This window comes from Triplophysa dalaica, chromosome 8 (genome assembly GCF_015846415.1).
Source record: "Triplophysa dalaica isolate WHDGS20190420 chromosome 8, ASM1584641v1, whole genome shotgun sequence".
Taxonomy (NCBI): domain Eukaryota; kingdom Metazoa; phylum Chordata; class Actinopteri; order Cypriniformes; family Nemacheilidae; genus Triplophysa; species Triplophysa dalaica.
The window spans coordinates 9,624,556-9,645,528 of record NC_079549.1 but is presented as its reverse complement, the minus strand read 5'-3'; the positions used below and the strand labels follow the sequence as shown (position 1 = coordinate 9,645,528).

General features: G+C 36.2%; 1 long non-coding RNA gene across 1 annotated transcript; it reads left to right on the top strand.

The window, feature by feature from the left end:
* Positions 1 to 8,991: 8,991 nt before the first annotated feature.
* Positions 8,992 to 11,030, top strand: LOC130427830 (uncharacterized). Its single transcript, XR_008907362.1, has 3 exons — positions 8,992 to 10,252; positions 10,484 to 10,612; positions 10,807 to 11,030. It is a non-coding gene; the product is annotated as an uncharacterized LOC130427830 (long non-coding RNA).
* The last annotated feature ends 9,943 nt before the right edge of the window (positions 11,031 to 20,973 follow it).

The following is a 20,973-nucleotide window of genomic DNA, read 5'->3' as shown; positions in this document are numbered from 1 at the left end:
CATCCAATGTAAAAAGTTTTGTCTGCGCTCACCCCTCGTCACACTAACTAAGTTAGTTGTTTACCCCCAGCAAAATGAGAGCACTTAACACCAATGACGGTTGCATAGTTAGAAAACGATCACGATGAAATGTGTCATTCATGATGAATGAAGTGCTGTTTTATTTTTCTGCATCTAGTTATACAGAGCTAACGGTAGCTTGAGAGCCCAGGAAAGACGACGGGCAGATAGAGTTTGTTCAGATCCGGCTGTGTTGTTCATTGTTATTAGTTCCGACTAAAAGGTGTACCTAGAAGCTCTTTGTCGTTTTTCAAACACATCAGTATTTTATTATTAATTTAAAACATATTTGGGATCTGATAGATGAACACTCAGTCATGCACAGGATGAATGGCAGGGAAACATCATATCAAGTTATTTCTTCAACTTAATAATGACACAGCAGTCGATTGTGTCATTTATTATATGGATTTGTGGCTGTTGTTGTCACAATGTGCATTTATTATTCATTTTAATAACAATAACCTGTGTCTTTTTTCTGCATATTCTTTCTGAGTGATCTATTTTATTTTAGTAATGTTTACAGTATGTGGTGCTTAGAGAGTGGCTATAAATATATGTGTATGTGCATCCTCAGTTGAGGCTGACCCCCCTAATATTGAAAACCTAGAATCGTCCTTGATTTGGCCCAAGTGGGAAAGTCGGCATGAATACTGCAAGTGCAGGTATTTTGACAGGTTTTCTGATAGAAGTGAGTCTACTTCAGTTCTCTCACAAGCCTTTTACAAGCTGCAGATGTTTACAAATATGTATTACATTGATAAAACTAATTGATACGTCATTGGAATCACGCTAACAGAAAGCTGCTGAGACCAATTTGGGTTACATAACTGGAATTTCAACCCTGACTAGTATCTCATCCAAAGCAAACCAGAATCTCCAGTTCAAAAGTATTACTTAAATCCTTGACCAGTTTGACCATTAGAGGGCAGTCAAGGCATTTTGTGGTGGACGTTCAGCCTGCTTTACTCTTAACACCATACGGGTCAGCGTGAGCATGGCAGTGATTAGACCAATGTTTGAGAAAAGCTTTGTTGTGTTTGCTTGACTCAATGCTGTTCACAGGAAAATAAGCTTCTCTGTGATATCACGGTCCGAGTCTATGCTGTGAATGCTCTATTACACAAATAATGGGTTCAGCGGCTACTGAAGTCTACAGAAGTCACTATAATTTAGCATCCCAAAAATCTTATTATGGTTATTTTTAACACGACTGCTTTGAGCATAGGAGATCAAGAGCAGTGGTGTTCGGGTTGAATAAATTCAATTTTGGAGGAAATAAAAGACTTGCAATACCAGGTCTTTCTCATTGTTAAAAGTTTAACTTGCTTGTGGGGCCTTGGTCACCGTTCATGGAATATTGCATTTGAATTTTTCTGAAAGTGTTGGATATCAGACATTGCCCTTTGCATAGCAATAGATTTAGTGTTGTTGTCACTTACTGTAAGCGTTTGGCCGAGTATTCTATTCTGTTTTGTTTATTTATAAATACTATTATTATAAATCATGAAATAAAATCATAAAAGATATTTAATATTTCAAATCGGTTATAAATAGTCTCTTGGTTGTATTTTGTTTAAACGTTCGTGTGTTAAAGAACTGAAACAAGAAGTATTTGTTTTGGTCCAGACTGAAATAACCAATAGAACTGAATTACAGGTGTAAACACACCCCTCAAGGTCAGGTTTAGTAATGTGACACTGGACTCTTTTCTTTGATTCTCATGACTAGTTTCTCATTAAGCTAATTTATATTTTCAGAAATACGCAAAAAATGTGATCAATGTTTGGTTCTAATCATACCTGTCAACGAAAAATAATGTTCTATTGAAAGTAGGTCTGCAATTATAATTGCTTTATATCCTCCCTCATGTTTTCTCTTTGCAATCAGGATTGACAGTCTTTTGTCTTTCAAACCCGCTCCCTTTTGTTGTGGCTTTACGAAATGGAGTTATCCCCCTAATTTAAAGCCCTTCGTATGGCGACATTGATAAAAATGTCATTCTGATAGTGTGCAGCGTAGAATGCAAAATCAGTAATTCTCTAGAGACGCTGGGGTATTTGCATTGTTTGCAAACCTCTTAAACAGTCCGTTTATTATGGTAAATACATATCCGGTTGCATCAAATGAATTTTGTTTCAGTCTGTACAAACATATATTTTAAAGAACCAAATTTGTTTCATAGTCATCAAGACATTATTTTCCAATTAATATCTTTAACTGCAGTCATTATGCATGTAGTTACACTCATTTGGTTTTCCTTGTTTAGTGGGGATATTTTCCTTCATATTCATTTGTAATAATGAGTTGTTAAATAAATTAATCATCCACACAGTTTCGTCTAAATCGCATACTGATGTTTTAAACACATTCCTGTCTCTTCTATACAATTTTGCCATTTTTAACCGTTTTCCTCTTATTAAAAGCTGAAATTTATGTTCAAATGGTTAAGACGGCAAGAACAAACATGTTTCTAGAGTTCTGTCCACAGGAATTACAAAAGCTATTTATTGTCTCTTGGCTAATATTAATGTTTTCTTTGCTGTGCATTGGCTCATTAGGAGACTTGTTGCCTTTGGCTGAGTGTATACACAGCACAGCATCGGAGACGCTAATCTGAGATGCTGAGATGAATGCGCATGGTGCTTGTTCTTATTTAATCAACATGGTTTTACCAAATGAGCCATTTCTCTCATTAATTATTTACTTAACCACCCAGAGAGGTGTTTATTCCGAACAAACTGATTTTGCTCTAAACTGTGGGAATGGGTCCTGATTTGTTCATCCTTTTTTTGATCTGGGGTCCCTAATCTAACAAGAGTGCTGTTTTGTAATGTAAAAGATGAAAATGTGTAATATGAATGCGTAATGTGTGGAGCTGCGTATAAAGAAAATACAGAAGAGTAATTTCGAAAGAAGACATTCAAAGCCACAACATGGTTGTAGCGCATGTGCTTCTGAGTCCTTGAAGTGTAGTCTTCCAATGAGGATACAGGTTCGAGTCTGGCCTGCTTTCTGAACCCGATAATCCTCCTTAATTCCAAATGCACAGAACATGACCCGTGCTTCATTCAAAAACACGTCACAAGCCAAAGGAAACAATCTAAATGCATTCAGATCATGCCTTGATCACTGACACTTTGTACTGAAGGTCAGGTTGCAGTGATGCATATTCTGAAGTGATCACAGTAATGAGTTTTCAACCTGTGGACTCACAAAACCCGAATTTTAAGTCTGGTACTATCTCATATTTTACCACAGCACTCATGACTCATTTAAACTAGTGTAACGTCATATCAGAAGAAATATTATGAAAAATATGAAAACAGATGTGGGACTTCCTTGCCCTCTGCTTTACTAGAGCAGAGCAGAGCAGAACATAACAAAACAACATCCATTATTTCTTCTTGGTCTGGATTTTTTATAACCAAATCAACCAGATGAATCATGACTATTTGAGAAACTGTGAGGTATCTGTGTGAATTTATGAAAAACCGTTGTGCAACAACCCTTGAGCTAGAGTATTAGAGTAGAGTATTTTTAGAGTATTTCTGTTTTGAAAAATGTATACATTTTGCATTGAAAACCTTTTTTTTGTGTTGAGAAAGTAAATTTACCCGTGTGACTTTTCTGTTGCACTCTAAGTAAAGCATTACACTGTGTTCCTAAGAATAATTTATTTAATTTATATTGTACAAGGTAACAAGTTCACACTGTATCTATTAATAATATGAAACTAATACAAATTATAAATTACATCAAAGAATGCACTTATTTCCTGGTAAGCAGTCGATTTCTAAAAATTAATGTTCTTTCATAGTGGCTATATGCACTTAGCTGTTGACAAAGCCTGAAATTATGCACCTAGGAGAAAAGAAAGAAATCTCTGGGGAATCAAATAAATAAAATAAATCTCATAGTCGTTACATCCAAAGCTGTTACTGAAATTGTCACAACAAAGAAAGCCTCAAACTAATACACGTAGCCGGGCTATCCAGCGGAATTCTTATAATCATCTGTTTGTGGAATTGCTCTATGAACGCGTTCTAATACCCGAGCATCGATTTCTGCGCCTGGATCAGTGCATCTGTGAAGTTCTTATGAAGAGAGCAAGGAATAAACAAGGAATAGGCATGCATGATTCCCCCACACTCCACCGGGACCCATTATCATCACCGCTGATGCAGGAAATAGATTGAATGTTGAAAATTATACCCTTGAATAATTAATCAGATGGGTTTAAATGTACAACAAACAAGGTAGCTTCTCTCTAGGGGGAAGAAAAACCTGTGGTTTTACAAGTGTGAGTTTAAAGTCTAAATTCGGTTTACATCTGAAATCGGAGAGAAGCTGCTATCTAGTCTTTGGAATTAGATTAAACCTGTTTGCACTGGAAATCTTTTATCGTCTATGTTTGTGGTAATGGTGATGATGAGGGAGCAGGTTATAGGATCCTACTCACACAGTAGAAAAGGTCATTTGACTGATTTGGGTTCGGTTCAGTGTGCGCTTAATGCAATAGAGTAAATTATACTGTAGTTTATCTCCAGATGTCTGGATTTGAAAGTTGGTCGATGAGTGATCATGCATGTAAACTAAATATTGAATTTCCAAGTGCACTTTGACTTATTTGACTGATATCTCTCTGACTCTACTATATGAAGGGTTCAGAGAAAAGATCTTTTTGGAAAGTGTGTCAGTGTTTTACACTGTAGGCTTAATGTCTTTTATTTTCACATTTAAATTCATATATTGGTTTGTTTGTTAAAGAAATGACAAATGTCAGTGGATGACCTTTCAAGTGAAATCACGGCATCGGATAATACCACAGCAACTAGTTGCATTCAATGAGATGGAAACGCTTGCTTTAGTTTGGAGAGATAGATGACTGTGACAACTCCAACGCTGTGACACACATACAATGCAAGACAAGACTTGACATGAAGTAAGAGTGAAGAAATACTATGTTTCCTCAAGATCTCAACTGATGCTTCAGCTCTGGGTCTAATTTGCGTTATAAAGACAATAATAAGCAAGTTGCTTTCCAGTCTGCAACAATGTTTAAACTAAAACACCTTTGTAGTAAAATATGCTTTATATAACTAGCAAGGCTTCTCGCTAAATTATTAAAGATGCCATAGTTTTATGTCATACTCTCATTTCTATTAGTATTTTTTAAAGTTTTACAGGGCTCAACATTGAGGCTTTTCCGCTTGTCAGGTGTTATGGATCGTGTAAACTTGGGACATGCGGGTGCACGCATTTGATTCTACCTGATTTACTATAGCAAATGTTACACGCCGACAGATTCGCGATTGGGATTTTCTAAGGAGTGCTGATTAAACATAAATATCGGTGTCAACAGCGGTTTGTGTAGTTTCCTCTCTTTTTTGTCATGTATTTGAGTTTTTTAAAAGTATTTCTCAAGTCGTGCACCGTAAGGCACGCTTTCATGTTTTGAGGCAGGTTTGTTTGAAAATTGGTTGCACATGTGAACTTTAGTACATGTGTAAAGTTACTTCTGCTGTAGTCGGCACAAATGGCCATGTGGTATGTGCACTGTATTGATACTCTATACATACTTTGGAGATCAGAATTCTTGGGTCGTTTGTCTCCGACATGTTTTATCCTCATGTTTAATTATTTTCGAACTAGTCAAGTTAGTAGAAAAAACTGCACATTTTTATTTATAAAGACCCGTGTTTATAGATATTATATATTTAAGAAGCCAATCAAAAATATTCAGGAGAAATTATTGTGGCATTTACAAATAAAGGCGAGGTTGATAACTCTAATAAAAACTTAATCCAACATTTTTGGTTATGAGTGAAAAGCAGTAGTTTAGAAGAAAAGTAGTTAACACATTTCTTTTATTGATATCTGTGTTCCATGGAATTGAACACACAACCTTTGCATTAAATGTGCAATGCACTACTGCTTGAGCTACAGGAAGAGTCTCTTTCAGGCCCACAAAATATATAATCCTTTTTTAGAGTTGTAAGAAAGGCAAGAAATGCATGTGTTATTGCATCACATATAGGCTTTACCAACTTTACAGAGAAAAACACTCAAAAGAGATTAAGTAGTATCATTTTAGTACAAACCATGAGTATCTTATCTCTTCGTTTCTTTATTTAAAAAATAATAAGGAAAATGTAACTTCACCACAACCAATATTACACTGCAAATCGATATGAGACTGCAACAATTATACGCATTTACAGTTTTTTTCAATTGCTAACATCCCTTTGACCAATCTATAGTCACATTTTTAAAACTCTAAACACAATTAACACAACATCGGTCTGTTGTGGCCATACCATTAACAAAATTAATGTTGTTTTCACACAAAATCCAATCAATTAACATGTTTCTAGAATGCCTACATTTTCTTTACATATAAGCATACCCAATACCAAAATCATGGATCTTTATTGTGTTTTTTACAAATGCTTAAACGCAGCATGCCAGAAATGAAGACCTATTGTTCCAAACCATAGATACAGTATAAAATCTCTACTTCTGCAACAATATCAGCTCCAAAGTATTGAAACAAATATTTTAAAAATATATTCATACAGCTTATAAGCATTTTTACGGTATACTGATAATTTACTGATAATTAGAATAACCAATAGCTGATTGCAATCTCAATCAGAGACATAGCCAGGTGTTGAAGACTTTCCATCACATGGACATACACAAAAAAAAGACAGTCTTTTGTTCTACTTTTGCACACTTAACTGTAAATCAAAGGCCATGTATGTTTGTCCTCGTTTCGTTTTGATCACTGACAGCAATTTCATATTGCTAATAAAGTCTTCACTGTGCAATTCTGTCGCTTACTGTTTTTTTCCCAGTTGTACATTCTATAAAGTATTGATGACTCCTTCACATTTAGATATTATGTTGTACACATCTAATGCACCATGAATTCTCTCTCTCTCTCACACTCACACACACACACGCACACACACACACAGCTGAATGAATGAAAACAAAAAAAATCTCACTGTATGTTCTATACAGAAAGAACTGAAACATGAAGTAATGCAGTTTTTGTAATGCCACCAACTGTTAGTATTTTGACAGTCATTGCGGTATGATTGACTATGTGTTCATGTTGGATAGAAAACGAGTGCTAAAGTTTTGACCGAAAGATTCGATTTTTAAACGGGTTTGCAGTGTTTTGATAGAGTAAGTGTATATTGAAAAAGTTTTTAAGGGTTTTGAAATGTAGAGTTTGTATTTATTTAATAAACTGTGGTTTTGGTCAGAAAATTAACTATTTGGCTAATTGTGTGATGTAGGTGTGTTGCTGTGTTAAGAGTTTAGAAAAAGTATTTTAAGAATTCGCAAACGCTTCTTAGCAATTGAAAAAAACTGTAATATATAAATCAATCAATAATGAAAGCGACAACAAAAAGAAGCAAGACACCACTATTCCATTGAATTAAATGTAATTTTATTAAATATTTGCTTTACTGTCTATAACTGAAACTACAGAAATATTTAATAAAACAAATTTAATAATAACTGTTACACTACAGATAGTGTCTCAGTACTGCAAAGAAAATACTTACTATTTTTCTTAAATGTCCTGACAAGTTTAATAAACACTAAAGTGTTTTCCCAAGTGGGATTCTAAAGTTGTGTCCCAAATACTATATGCACTTAAACTATGCACTTAAACTATGCACTCAACCATGTAGTGTATGAACTTTAGAAGGTTAACAGTTAGTATCATACTAATTGGAATACTAAACTGTTTTTATTGTAACCGTAAGTATATTGGTTTCACAGATGAGCGCAAATGACGTCAATCTCATGGCACAATGCGTGTCAATAAAAATCTATTTGTACATCTTAGTACAATGTAGTTTTCATCTGTTTGTCCAACATAACGTTAGTCATCATCAGACGGAAGTGTTATCACTCTGCAGGAGAGTTTTACTCGAGCTGTGTCTAGCCCCAACTCCCTTTCGCTACTTAATGCTGGGGCCACACCAAAAGATAACCGGGCCGATTTCTCCCCTTCCGACAGTCCTAGGTGAAGTCCCGACGATCTTAAAGGTTCTAAAGATGATCTTATCAGATTTCCTTGTGGTGTGATGTTTGTCAAGAATGAATGAACCTGATCGGAAGAACATCAGAGCCGCCCTAATCACGAATCTTAAATATTCAGCATGTTGAATATTTACGATCAGAAATCCTGATGTGTGGGGGAAACCCAGATGACAAACGCACAAGAACTCTGTTGATGGTCACGTGGCCAGCTGACAGAAGCATAACAACCGTAGTTAACACTTCAACAAACCCTTTTCTTTACTCTTTCAATTTTCTGTCAATAACATTACAAAGACTATCATCGCAATTTAAAATAATTTCAATAAAAACCAGGCTATGTGCAAGAGACAGTAGTGATTGGAGTCCGAGTGTGCGGATGCTTTAAGGTGGAACAGAAAAATAGGTCCTGTGGAGCTAGTGGAGCCAGTAGACTCTTTCGGGTGATAAGGTCAGCAGCTATTTTTTTTTCAAAACAAAAAAATATTCTTTATTATTAATTACAGTGAACTCATAAATACAACAATATTTGAGTTGCAATAAAATTATATCTAGTGCTGTGCCAACTTAGACGCTTTAGACAATTTCTCAACGATGAATAATATTTTTTAAATGACATAAAAGGTTGTATGTACACATTTTTTTTAATATTGAACACATATATAATAAACAAAGCTTACAGTGAAATAATAAATAACTTATTCTGAAATCTCAAGAGAATTTGCGAGAATTCCTGTGTTCACAGTCAGAACTCTGTTTGAAAATGTGTTGTGTGGTGTGCTTTCTTTGTCACATCAAGGTGCACCACACATTATAGGAGCAAAATTATTAAATATAGGATTTTTTTCTCCTTACACTGTAACGAATTGCTGTAAAAACTACAGCGTTATTTTACAGAAGCTGACTGTTTTTTAAATAATACAGAATATTGCTGTAAAGTGCAATGCATTCTGGGGTCACGTGACGGATTAACTCAAATGTACAGAATATTGCTGTAAATTTCAAATCTACAATGGCGGGATGATCTTCAACGGTCGAGATTGGTGTAGTGCGCAAAATGAGTGATTCACACATGTGGTAAGTGATTTATTACGTTTTTTCCATATTTGGTAACTATCATAGTGGTAACTTTATATAGAGGTATCTACATTCGCGTTTCACATTGGTAACCCCGGATTCAACCTCCATCCGCGGGGACCGAAGGAGTCTTGCGCGGGGTTTCAGCAGCGCCGTCGCGGTAAGATTTCAAACATTCTCCGTCGCTATAGCACCTGATGACAGAAGTTGTTCATGTTATTTAGAGTTTTTGTACAAATCAGGAGCGAAGTCGGTATGTGACGAGCTACAGTTCATTGTATTAGTAAGTTGACGGTTGTTTTTTTAATGTTGAACATCGCGCACGCCGTAGACTCGGTAAAAGTTACATGCTTCGACAGTTGTGATACCACACTCGGTCGTGATTATTTTCTGGTGTAATTCAAATTTGCAAATGCAGTGACCCGTAAATCGAGAGACCAAATTAAAACAAGTCACCAAAGCTTGCGGTAAGTCGTTGTTCACGGAGGATAGCCCGGTAAAGTGATTAATGTACGTAACCATCTAGATATACAGTTTATGTAACGGAGGCCAGATGAGAGCTGTAGCAAAAGACGTTACCGACACCCTCATCGTTAGAGCAGGACTGTCTCCCAGATAGGACCGTGGGATGGTGGGAGTGAGACGACCCGTTACAAAATACTAGTGTGACAATTTCTTGACCGTGACATCCCTAACGTTAGTTAGCTTACATTTCTGTATAAGTACGGTTTTAAGTGTAAATTAATCTGTGTAATTTGCTTAGAGTTTGTTTGTATAGTCACTTATACTAAAATGTAGTTTAAATGTAAAAAGCTTAAAGATAAAATTGTATAGTAACTATTAACTATTGTCACATGTGGTATTGTTTGTTTTAAGACACACTTTGCCATGCAGGCCACTGGATGCTGACTACTGAAGGTTAGGTTGTGTGTGACTGTGACGTGCTCAGCACAGCTTCATGTCTGGCCTTCCCACTCTGTTCATAGCATGTTACATATTCAATCTTGAGTACCAGGATGGGGCAAGCGTGTATCTTGGAGTCCAATGAAAGGTATTAGTTGAACAACTTCCTTACCTGCATTTTATAGATATGTTAATGTTATATACCTGTTAAGACCTTTAAAACAATATTTCTCAACGAGAGATGGATTATTTTAGGGCAAATTATTTAGAAGTCTCCGCTATTTAACACTAGCAAGCTAATGATTTAATTCATGTGTTTTAATATAATATATTTTGTACATTTAATATATAACATTTTGTTTTTCCTGACTCTTTGTAGATATTAATCCAGAGAGTGGAACAAGAAGAAGCATCATCTAAAATGCCAGGAAACAGAAGAAACAGGTTGCAGTGAACCCACATGTTGCTGCTCTACACAATGATGAATTTTCATTGTAATCGATGAAAAGTAAGAAGCACGCACACACACAGACACACACACACGCACACACGCACACACACACATACACACACGCACACAAACACACAGAGATCTCATCATTGAATTACATCATATTATTCTCTGACTGTATATGTTGTCCTCTGTTTTTCTCTGACTATAAATTGAATATCTAACATTATTCTCTTGTTTTGTTTCCATAGTTCTAGCTACTTGTTGTGCTCTGATGGATCAAGATGTGGACCGTTTTACAGACTCACTTGGGCCTTGTTTTGCAATTTTGTTTCATGATGGTAATGTTGGTTAACGCGTTGTTTAAACATGAATGTTTAAAGAGCCATGTTGGATACTATGAAGTTGAAACTGAATAAAATTATTTCATGTACAACAACGTACACAATTCGTCTGTAATGTATTTTTGTATCAATTACAAATTAAAGTCAAATTAAACACTGTATATCCAGTATGCAGAACGTACTGGAAATACAGTGATTTATGTATTTCTTCTAAATAAAATAAATTAAAATCAAGCAATTTGTTGTAAAAAATACAGCATTATACTGTTGCTATTCAAAATTACAGTTTTTCCTGTATTCTGCAATTACAGTAAATGGCTGTAAATTAAATTACAGTACTGTGGCTGTACAATTTACAGTAACTGGCTGGCAACCCTGCTGCCAGTAGTTTACTGTAAATTTTACAGGATTTTTTTTACAGTGTATTTGTGTAGTCTCTTGCCGTCCAAAACATAAAAAAATCTCAAAACTCAAACTCAAACTCAAACTATTTATACTCACACTATTTATACTAAAAAAAGTTCAGATAGAAACACACTCAATGATCAAATCTGCAGACTGGCACAGACTTTCTGCAACAAGTCCATACCGAAAATCTAGGCAAACTCTGAGAAAAATTCTTGTACTCTATTTTAGCATTAACTTGAAAAAAAAAGATAACAGTGCTACGGAAAAATTGTTATTTGTTATTGACGTGAAATCCTGTTATTTACGTTAAATACGTCATATGTCTGTTATGCGTGTCTGAGTGAATGAGGTGCACAGTTTAACATACTACACGAGTGATGGTTGTGGATTTGTCCGCATCTGCACTGTCTGAGGACATAAAAGACAATGTCCAGAGTTGCTCTGAGAGTTTATTTTACAAGCTTTTTACTGTTTGAGTTAAGCTACCCTCAAACACGCTAAAACTCAAGCATCTTCCCGATGACCTGTCAAAATAAAAGTACCGTCAACATTGAACACTCAGAAAAACAAATACTGTAGTATTTGCTTAAGGCAATAATACACAGAACAAATTTTGGTCAACAACAAATTATTTGGCCCTAATTTATCCATGTATATGTAACAATTTAATTCGTAAGTTATAAACTTTACTTGCATACATTTTTTAATGACGACTACAAATATTTTCACTGACACTGACACTGACACTAATAATAATTACTGCTTGCCTTTGTTTTATAGCAGGGGTCGGCAAGTAAGTTAAAAAATATAGTTATTATGTAATTATGTACAGTAGACAGCCTATTTCTTACACTCCTCACGTACTAAACTAAAAAAATGTGGCCTGCTGGGGTTACGATATTATGTCGCGTGCAGAATGATGTTAACATTTAAGCTAGCTAGATGGTGAGAGAAAATAGTACTATCAAAGAGTCTAAGAGGAAAGTTGACAGCGAAAACAGGACATACAAAGAAGAAGTTAAAGACTCAAATGCATTCTTTGCTAGTTTTGTGAATGCAAAGCCGGTGTGTATTATGTGCAATGAAGTTGTCGCTGTGTTGATGATGAGGCCCTGCGTTATAAACAAATAATGCTTCACTGTTAGTTTTTCATACCCCATATTCCATGACAGCTATTTTAAAAGTGTGTGCAGCGATCGAGAGACACCTTAGAATATCTTTCAGACCTTTTCCAATGAATTGCTCTCAATTCAATCCAAAATAAAACATTGCTGCCAAAATATTCTCATACTTTTATTTTGAAGGCAAATTCACCAAAGAGGTGATTGTGACAGATCTATTAATCATTTAAACTAAATAATAACTATCTAAATAATCAAACTAATGCTGCTGGCGCGGTCCAAATATTATTGCTGGTGGGCCAGTGTTGGCCCGTGGGCCGCCTGTTGCCGACCACTGTTCTACAGCAATCATGGAGAGCATCAACACATTTAAGGGGCAGCAATGGACACTAGGTAAAATGCTTAAATATCTTTTTTTTATCTTCGGACAAGTAATATTTCTACTCGAACAAGTGAATATCAAATTTACTTGTTCGAAGGACAACCACATGACAATGCTTAATGTCAAGCCCTGCCATAGTTTAGCTGTATATTACCATTCGAACTCATAAAGGGATAGTTCACCCAAAAAAGAAATTTCTTTCATCATTTATTTACGTTCCACACCTGTTTGTTCTGCAGAACACAAATGAAGAAACTTTGGTAACCAAACAACATTGGTCCCCATTGACTTCCATTGTAAAACCCCAAATCTCAAAAAAATTCTTAGTTTAAGAAGGTTACACCATTGGTGACATACAGCTGTAAGTTTAGATATAGTAAACCACTCTTTTTTCTGAAGTGTTTTTGATGCTATGCAGGTTGTGTAAAGGCTTTTTTGGCTGAGCACTGTTCTGAGTTTTTGACAATGCATGTTTTCTATTTGCCAGTTGAATGCAGCCCTTTGCTTCTGTTCGCTTAGTAAGACTGTCAAATAACGTTCAAACTTGAAATGAATAGGTTATATCTCGCTGGAGATTTTATTAGATGTTTTTTGTATCTTACCCTACCTCATCCTGTTTCTTCTCTGACATGGTTCTCCGGAGAGGAACTGTCTTGATGGGCTGAAACAATTCGATGAAAACAGGGGCAGTCAAAGTACAGTGTGAATAGCTAGAGACACTTTTGTAGACATCCGCTGAATGTAAATATTGTCTGAATAGCGGTCAGGTCTCTCAATGTCAATAGATATTATGTGACTGAAGATGATGTCTAGTTGCCTTATGGGACGTACAGTTTTGTTTAAGAGTTCATACAGAGTTTACAGTGTGTTCCTGTGACTTTTAAGAATTTATTTTCAGCTGAGCTGGTTTCCTATGGAGACACAATTGTTTTTTGCATATTAAATATAAAATTTAGCATTATCAGCAATTCATTCAGTCTTTCGATGGGATTGTTCATTATGTAAGGTCTTAATAAACTTCGAAGACATGTATGTCTGTATGTATGTTATGTATATCATATAAATTTCTGTCAATACATCCTCCAAAAAATGAAACACTAGAACTTTAATGCAATATAAAAAATAGGTCAAACTGGTCATAAATACATTTCTTTCTGTATAATATCGTACAGTATGAATGTTAGTAATGATAATATATGAATTTGCTTTAAAACCAACCTTGCAGACCTTGGTCCTGGAACTTGGCCTGACTTTGAGATAACCTACTGGATTGGATGAAATAAAATAATATGAGATGCACAATAAACCATTGGCTATATCGGTATCGGCCAATAATGTAAATTTTTCTTCGTATCGCCCAAAAATGTAATTCTGGCCAATATATTATAGCCGATAATTATGAATCATTTCCTCTGGTTGAACCACTTCATCTGCATGCTGCTCACAGTTAAAATCCAGTACAGTACCGTCTTCTGTCATGATCTTTCACTTACTGCTAATAGCAAAACAATGTTGATGTGGTATAGATTTTTATGAATGTGTAAATAATAGGAACAAAAGCATATTGTTTGAAGCCGACTGCTGTCTGAATGTTTTCTGTCTTGAGACCTGTGAGACTTGTGGCTATTAAGAACCCTTTTCTGGGTTGCTCTGGAAAAACATCTTTAATTTGTTTATTAAATAAACATTATACCAGAACGGTTTTAAAGTAAAATAATCTTTAATTAGTGTAAAGTAGGCTTAGTACTTGATTTTCAGGGGAAAGAAATATTTTCAGAAAATGTTATATTATTCATATAATGTAAATCGGCCAATATATCGGTTATCGGCTTCCAGTGTTCAAGAATTATCAGTTATCATTATCGGCCCAGATTGACATATCGGCGCATAACCTTAAAATAATACAGGGATGCCAGAACAGCTGTTATTCTGTCGTGAAGGGAGCAATTTTGCTCCTTGCCTAATATCGGCAGTAGCAAAGTCTAAAATAGTGGCATTTATTTAGTACTTAAACTAATGAACTATTAAAGGTTATGTTTGTGAGCGCTGGAACTGGATAAGTGAGAACAGGCTTTGAGCTAATGTTGCCAAAAGTTGTTCCACACACAAAAAAAAGTTTGTTTGTGAGGATTAAAGAACTCTTGTCTTGGCAACTTTCACACACTTTGGCTCGCAGCAATAACAGTTTTACACTTGATGTTGTTTCGTCCATGCCTATGTTCAACCCCCCAGGGTCTCTTTGTGACATTTCTATATCGCAGGATTGACTACTGTACCATCAACAGGAGTTTATATGTAGCTAGGTAACTACTCAGGAGGAGAAGATGCCATAAATGGTAACCGGTGTTTATTTCATTTTTTTCGAAGTCAAACTCACAGAGTAGCGATAGAACATTCATCTGAAACTGAAGAGGTTGGATTGTTTTCATGCCATTTGTGAACAGTATTTGTGTTACAAGTACAGAACCGTATCCCAGGTTTGAAAAACAGCTTACAACCAAGTGTACCGAAAGTCAAAGAGAATACGATCAGCATGCATTAGAACATCTTTTATTTTGGGTACCAAACAGTTTTTTGCATTTTGGCCTAAAGGTTGGCCACTGCTATAATGTAGCGCTGCTGTCAAAGGTAAACCGTCATTTTGACGCGGTGGACTGACGAAGCATTAATAATTACTGGAGTTTCATTAATCCAGCCAGCTAATTACCCCAGGAGCACGATTTGCAAGCTTATCTGGAGAGATAAGGAGTTAAATATGATGATAGTTCTGCTCATCCCTGCAATGGGTAATTGTAATTACTACGGCCTAGTGTAAATGGAACATTGGCAAATTGTCTCAGATTAAAAAATCATTATCATTCTCCAATGAACGCTCAGGCCGCTCTCCGAGTTTATTATGAAAACAATGTAGCAATTTGGCGTAAACCGAGAAAGTAGATTATAGCTAGCAATTAAGATGCATTCTGTCACGTCAGTTCGTATTCATAACGCATAATGTCACGAGCTGTCAACACCATGACAAGAGCATCTTATAAATCTGACACAGGTATAAACGACTCCCTGGTTCGTTACCACGGCGGGTAAAAGATCCAATGAAACGTCCTTGAATTCCTCCACTGATTCAAACATTATTCATTCTTTCTTTCCAGTTATTCATGGTCTATGCTCTGATCTTTGAAGTACAACTACCAGGCTGGCCTCCTCCTATCCATTATATGTATATTTTTGGATTTGATTTGATCGTACACGAAGCAGAAAAGGAAATTCATCTTGGCGAATTGGCCACACCGCAATGAAACTAGAGTTTGTCGAAGAATGAAAGCGGTTTGGGCTGAGCGGCAATTAGAATCAGCTTTGATATTTCCTCTGTGCCGCATGATGAAAGCTGGTATTTTTACACAATCATATCTCAAAGCAGTTTTAAATGAACGCTTTCACTAATGCACAGAGCCGGAGTCCTGCTGTTAATGTCACGGATGGAGTTTTACAATAAACATGTTATATATTACAGCTTTTTATGTTTAGTATTACCTTTCTGGTCCTCTTGCTGGGATTGTTGTTGGTGGTAGATGTGCCTTATTTTGTGTCACTTTGACCCAGAAACACATTTAGAATAAAGTGAAAGACAGTCTTAGCTTTTAAGTAATTCTTGTTTTTATCTTTTAACTTATTGTTGAGTACTGTCATGTACTATTGAAAATAGATTAAAGGTTTAATATCATGTTTTTTTTATATGGCGTGGAAGGTTAGCTTTTAGTGCTTTCAATTTCATTGACTGATAATGACCAATAACAAGGCAAAACGTTGTTTTTTACTTGAATTCGATTCATCCTCTTGTCCGTTAGCAACGTTCGACAGAAGCAAAATGTTCCAAAAAGACAGACAGGGAAAATATTGCCGCCTCTGCTTGTCCACTGGGTCGAGTCTGCGTTGTCAATCTTCTGGAGAAGATTGGGATCAATTCCAGTATGTGTGCTATTCCGACTTCAGCACGCCTCCCATTAGATGTTTACTTCACCTCAAATCATAGTAGAGGGAAGTGCGCCCACAACTGTCAAAGGATTTAGCACCCGAGAGTCAGAAAGCTGCTGCATTCTGAAACAATCACAGCAGTGAGAATGGAAGCAGATTGGGCCTGCTGCGGATGGATTGATTTGTCTTGGATGAGTCTAAAAGAAAAGTTCCATTTTGTAAAGAGTTTAAAAGATGAACACTCTACCACAGACTCGGAAGACATCCCTCCCTTATGCTGCTTGATGTTACTTTGTTATCTTCATGTTCACGATGTTTCTGGTCGGTCTAATTCGACATTTTCGGTTACATTCATCTGGACTTCAGGCATATAAAATTCTCATTCTTCTGCTAACGGCTATCAAGGAAATGGCTATCAAGAACATGCAAATGTAACTAAAATCTCTGGAGTCACATTTGAAAGACACTTTTTGTGTTTATACTGTATTTCAAACTGATGGAAGGTAAAGGGTGTCTGAGCAAGCGCCTCTGGCTTACTGTTTTAATTGGTTTAGATTTGCATTCATTGAAAAAAGCAGGTAAGGGCAACACGTGTACGTGAAGAACTGCCAGGTAGACAAAGACGTTCAGTTGTTCCTGTCCTGAACTCTCTGCCAGTGGGTGTGACAACATCACAGCCATCATCTTCCTGTGTGGGAGTCGGCCGGAGGGCACCCGGTTTTAGACATCAAGAAGAATTATTGTCGCCTAAGCTGGATGCTCCCAGGGGGAAATGCTCTCAAGACTTATATTGCTTCATCTACAGGTATTAATCTAAACTGATTCATATGCCCGCGCTCATCATCTTGCCTACGCATTCTAGATCGTGGCACTAGTCCCGTTCCTACACGCCTCGCATGCAAACAATGTGTTTTTATCCTTAAAAATGCTTAGGGTGTTTCCAAGAAGCCTGTCAATCACCTCATCAATCAGCAGGCCTGTGTGCCAGTTATCTACATCTGTGTGAGTGCAGAGCCATTAAACCAGACTGTGTGCTTTATCACTGGAGAATTTTATCATTGGAGATGGGAAACTCTAGAGTTTTTGTTAAGCGACACTGTAGATTCATAGTGAGCCTTTGGGAAATCTATACTCATCTTGCTTGTTGAAAACGAAAAAGTTGTAGATGATTTAGCGGAAGGAATTCATGGGTGCCCTATTTTAATAATGGAAGCGCATGGTCTTAAGCGCATAGCACAGATCTATGTAGAGGATGTCCGAATATACTTTCACTACTTTAACAACGGAAAACAAATGGTAGGTATGCCAGGCACATGGTCTAAAAGGCTCATACCTATTCTTTTATTAGTCATAATGAGTGTGTTTTGAGCATAATGCGCTATCAGAGTCTCATCTCCAATTGCCTGTAAAGGCCAGTTGCACTTGTGCTATTGCGGAATTTGCAATCGAAATGAGATAATGCTTCTCCAGAGAGGAAACACAAAGTTAAAATGCACGGGCAGAACATCTATGATTCAAGCCAGATTTTTTTTATCTTTATGCACACAATATTCATCTTTTACATTGTTTTTCGTTTTTAATGTTTAGCAAAGGAATAGTTCACCCAAAAATGAAAATCCTGTCATTAATGACAAACTCTCTAGTTGTTCCACACCTGTATAAATTTCTTGTAAAGTAATTTTTCCTACTCTGGTATAGCCAATGGGGTCCAAAAACTGTTTGGGTGTAAGCCTTCTTCCAAATATATTTCTCTTTGTTTATCAGAACAAATAATTGGTTACAGATTTGGAATAACTCAAAGGTGAGATAATGATGACAGAATTTTTGTTTTTGAGGAAATTATCACTTTAAGAAACTTGTGGAAACAAGTGTTGGGAACCAAAATACTTCTTTGGTGTCACTGTTAATAACCTTTAGTAGCACTTTTAGATACACAAAAATCGGGGGGAGTTTGCTAACACCTTCAGGAACTTAAAGTGAGATTCACTTTTCTGCTGTAGCATTTTGCGACATTGACCTGCCCCTCATTCTGTTCTCACAGCCTGTGATGTGCAGCATGCTGCAGATTTGGGGGCTACCTGTGGATGCCTTTCTCACCAACCGCACCGGCTGAATATGCTATGCCAGTCTACAGCAAACCAACATCAAGTTGAAGCACAACCTTATGGTTTGTGTGGCAGGAGTACAGTATGATCAAGCTACTCGCCGCCTCTGGGAAATTCTTGTCATTTTCAGGGACAAGACTGCAAGGCTGAAGACTTTGAATCTGTAAGTATAAGTAATCCCTGGTTCTTGACTTTGAACTATAATCCATTCAGCTCCCTCTTGCCGCAGGCCAGCGTTGTCTGCAAGAGGTGTCTAGGAACCTCCTTGTATGCATATAAAATTCACTCGACTAAAGAATCAAACTAAGAAAAATAGGTTATGATGCGAATGACATTAAATTATTTTTTTCTTGTAGATGGCCCATCTGACATCTTCTGAGGCCTTTGCACAAGCACTGTGAAATTAGAATAAAACCACGTCGTGAACACCTTGTCTTTTTTCCTTCTTCCTTTAACCATGAGGAAACTAACTACTTCAAAGCATAAACCAGATTCTGTTTGAAGTCAGTTTCTAAAGGTTTTAGACCACCTGTCTGGTAGTCCAATAAAACAGAGAATTTCATAATCTATAGACATCTGAAATTAGATGAAGGAAGATCATTTAAATTTTTCTAGTGAAAATCCATGGCCAGATGTTTTTGTTTGTAAAGTTCATCGATATGCTGCAGATCTTGAAGATAATAACACAGAAACGTATTTGACAATGTATCATACAGAGGATTTGTTTAATATTTCATAATTGTGAAACTATAACAGAGACACAACAGCACATCACAAAGATGAGTTCAGTAATTGACATCTCAGTGGTCTGTTTGTTGGAGTTTATTAAGCTCTTGTTGTTTTCTTTTAAGGTCAGTGCATTTTACAGAGAGAACTGTGATTAATACTTCAGATGAAAGAAGATCAATTCTACAGTTAATGTACTTTTTGGGAGTTATGAGTATATTAATCTTTGAGATCTTTAATACCTAATATACGGCATAGCATCGAGATCTGTTAAGAAAAATGTTAGCTCGCTGGAAATGAGAATTGTCACTTACTCACTCGACTTGTGTGATTTCAAAACTGTGCAATACAAAGTTTTCTGATTTAGATATTGCATGCAGGGAAGAAAGTCATGAGGGTTTGTATAACAAAAACGAAGAGGACTGGGAGCAATCTATGAAATCACATTTGAAAAATATCCTTGTTATTAAAATGTTACAAACAACAGGATTGTCACACAATATCACAGACATCTTCCCATGAGGAATGACAGGATAAGGACATCCACACAGAAAAATGGTATTATTTGACAACTTATTGTGACACTAAAACATAAAAAGCATTAAAGGAATGTTAAGAAGCAAAGAATAGGGCTTTTAAGATATATTTTTTATTTATTCTTTCTCTGCCCTGGCTTCTTCTGATTGGTCCAGTATTTTGATACTGACATTGCTGACATTGTTAAAAAACACACCACTTGTGTGAGGCACGGACACGGAAGTCAACAACATCTATCTGGTGCTTGATTATGTAGAAAAACTGAGAAGTGCCGAAAAGAAATGCAAAACTTTTGAATCCATGTGAAAATGCCCTTAGTTTATAATTATACCCCAAAAACGTTTTATTTTCAGTGATAAGCAGTTTTAGTACCTGTAACAGGACCTCCGGTGCTGCTGTTTTGATGAAAAACCACTAATAATTATGAAGCAAATAAAATTTGACCTTGACAAGTTATGATTTATTTCAGAACCATGTGAGCAGTGCATTCGGACAGCTGTTGATATGCAAGTCAGAGGCTGGAGCTTTTGCTAGTCATGTGTTTAAATTTATTTTCGAGTCACATGTTTGAATCAAATTAGATATAGACCGTTTCATTGGACGCACGCCTGGACTGCATCGGTCTGGCTAGTTTCTAAAAATATAACTATTCAAATATTTTTGTTTACGTTAATATTAATTCAAATTTTTTATTTTATTGTATAATAATTGTATTAAATAAACATATTTTGTGGTATGTTAATTTATTAAATGCATAACATTTGTTGAATGGGTCTGGTAGTTTCATCGCATTTGAAGAAACCGTATGGGACATCTAGCGCTT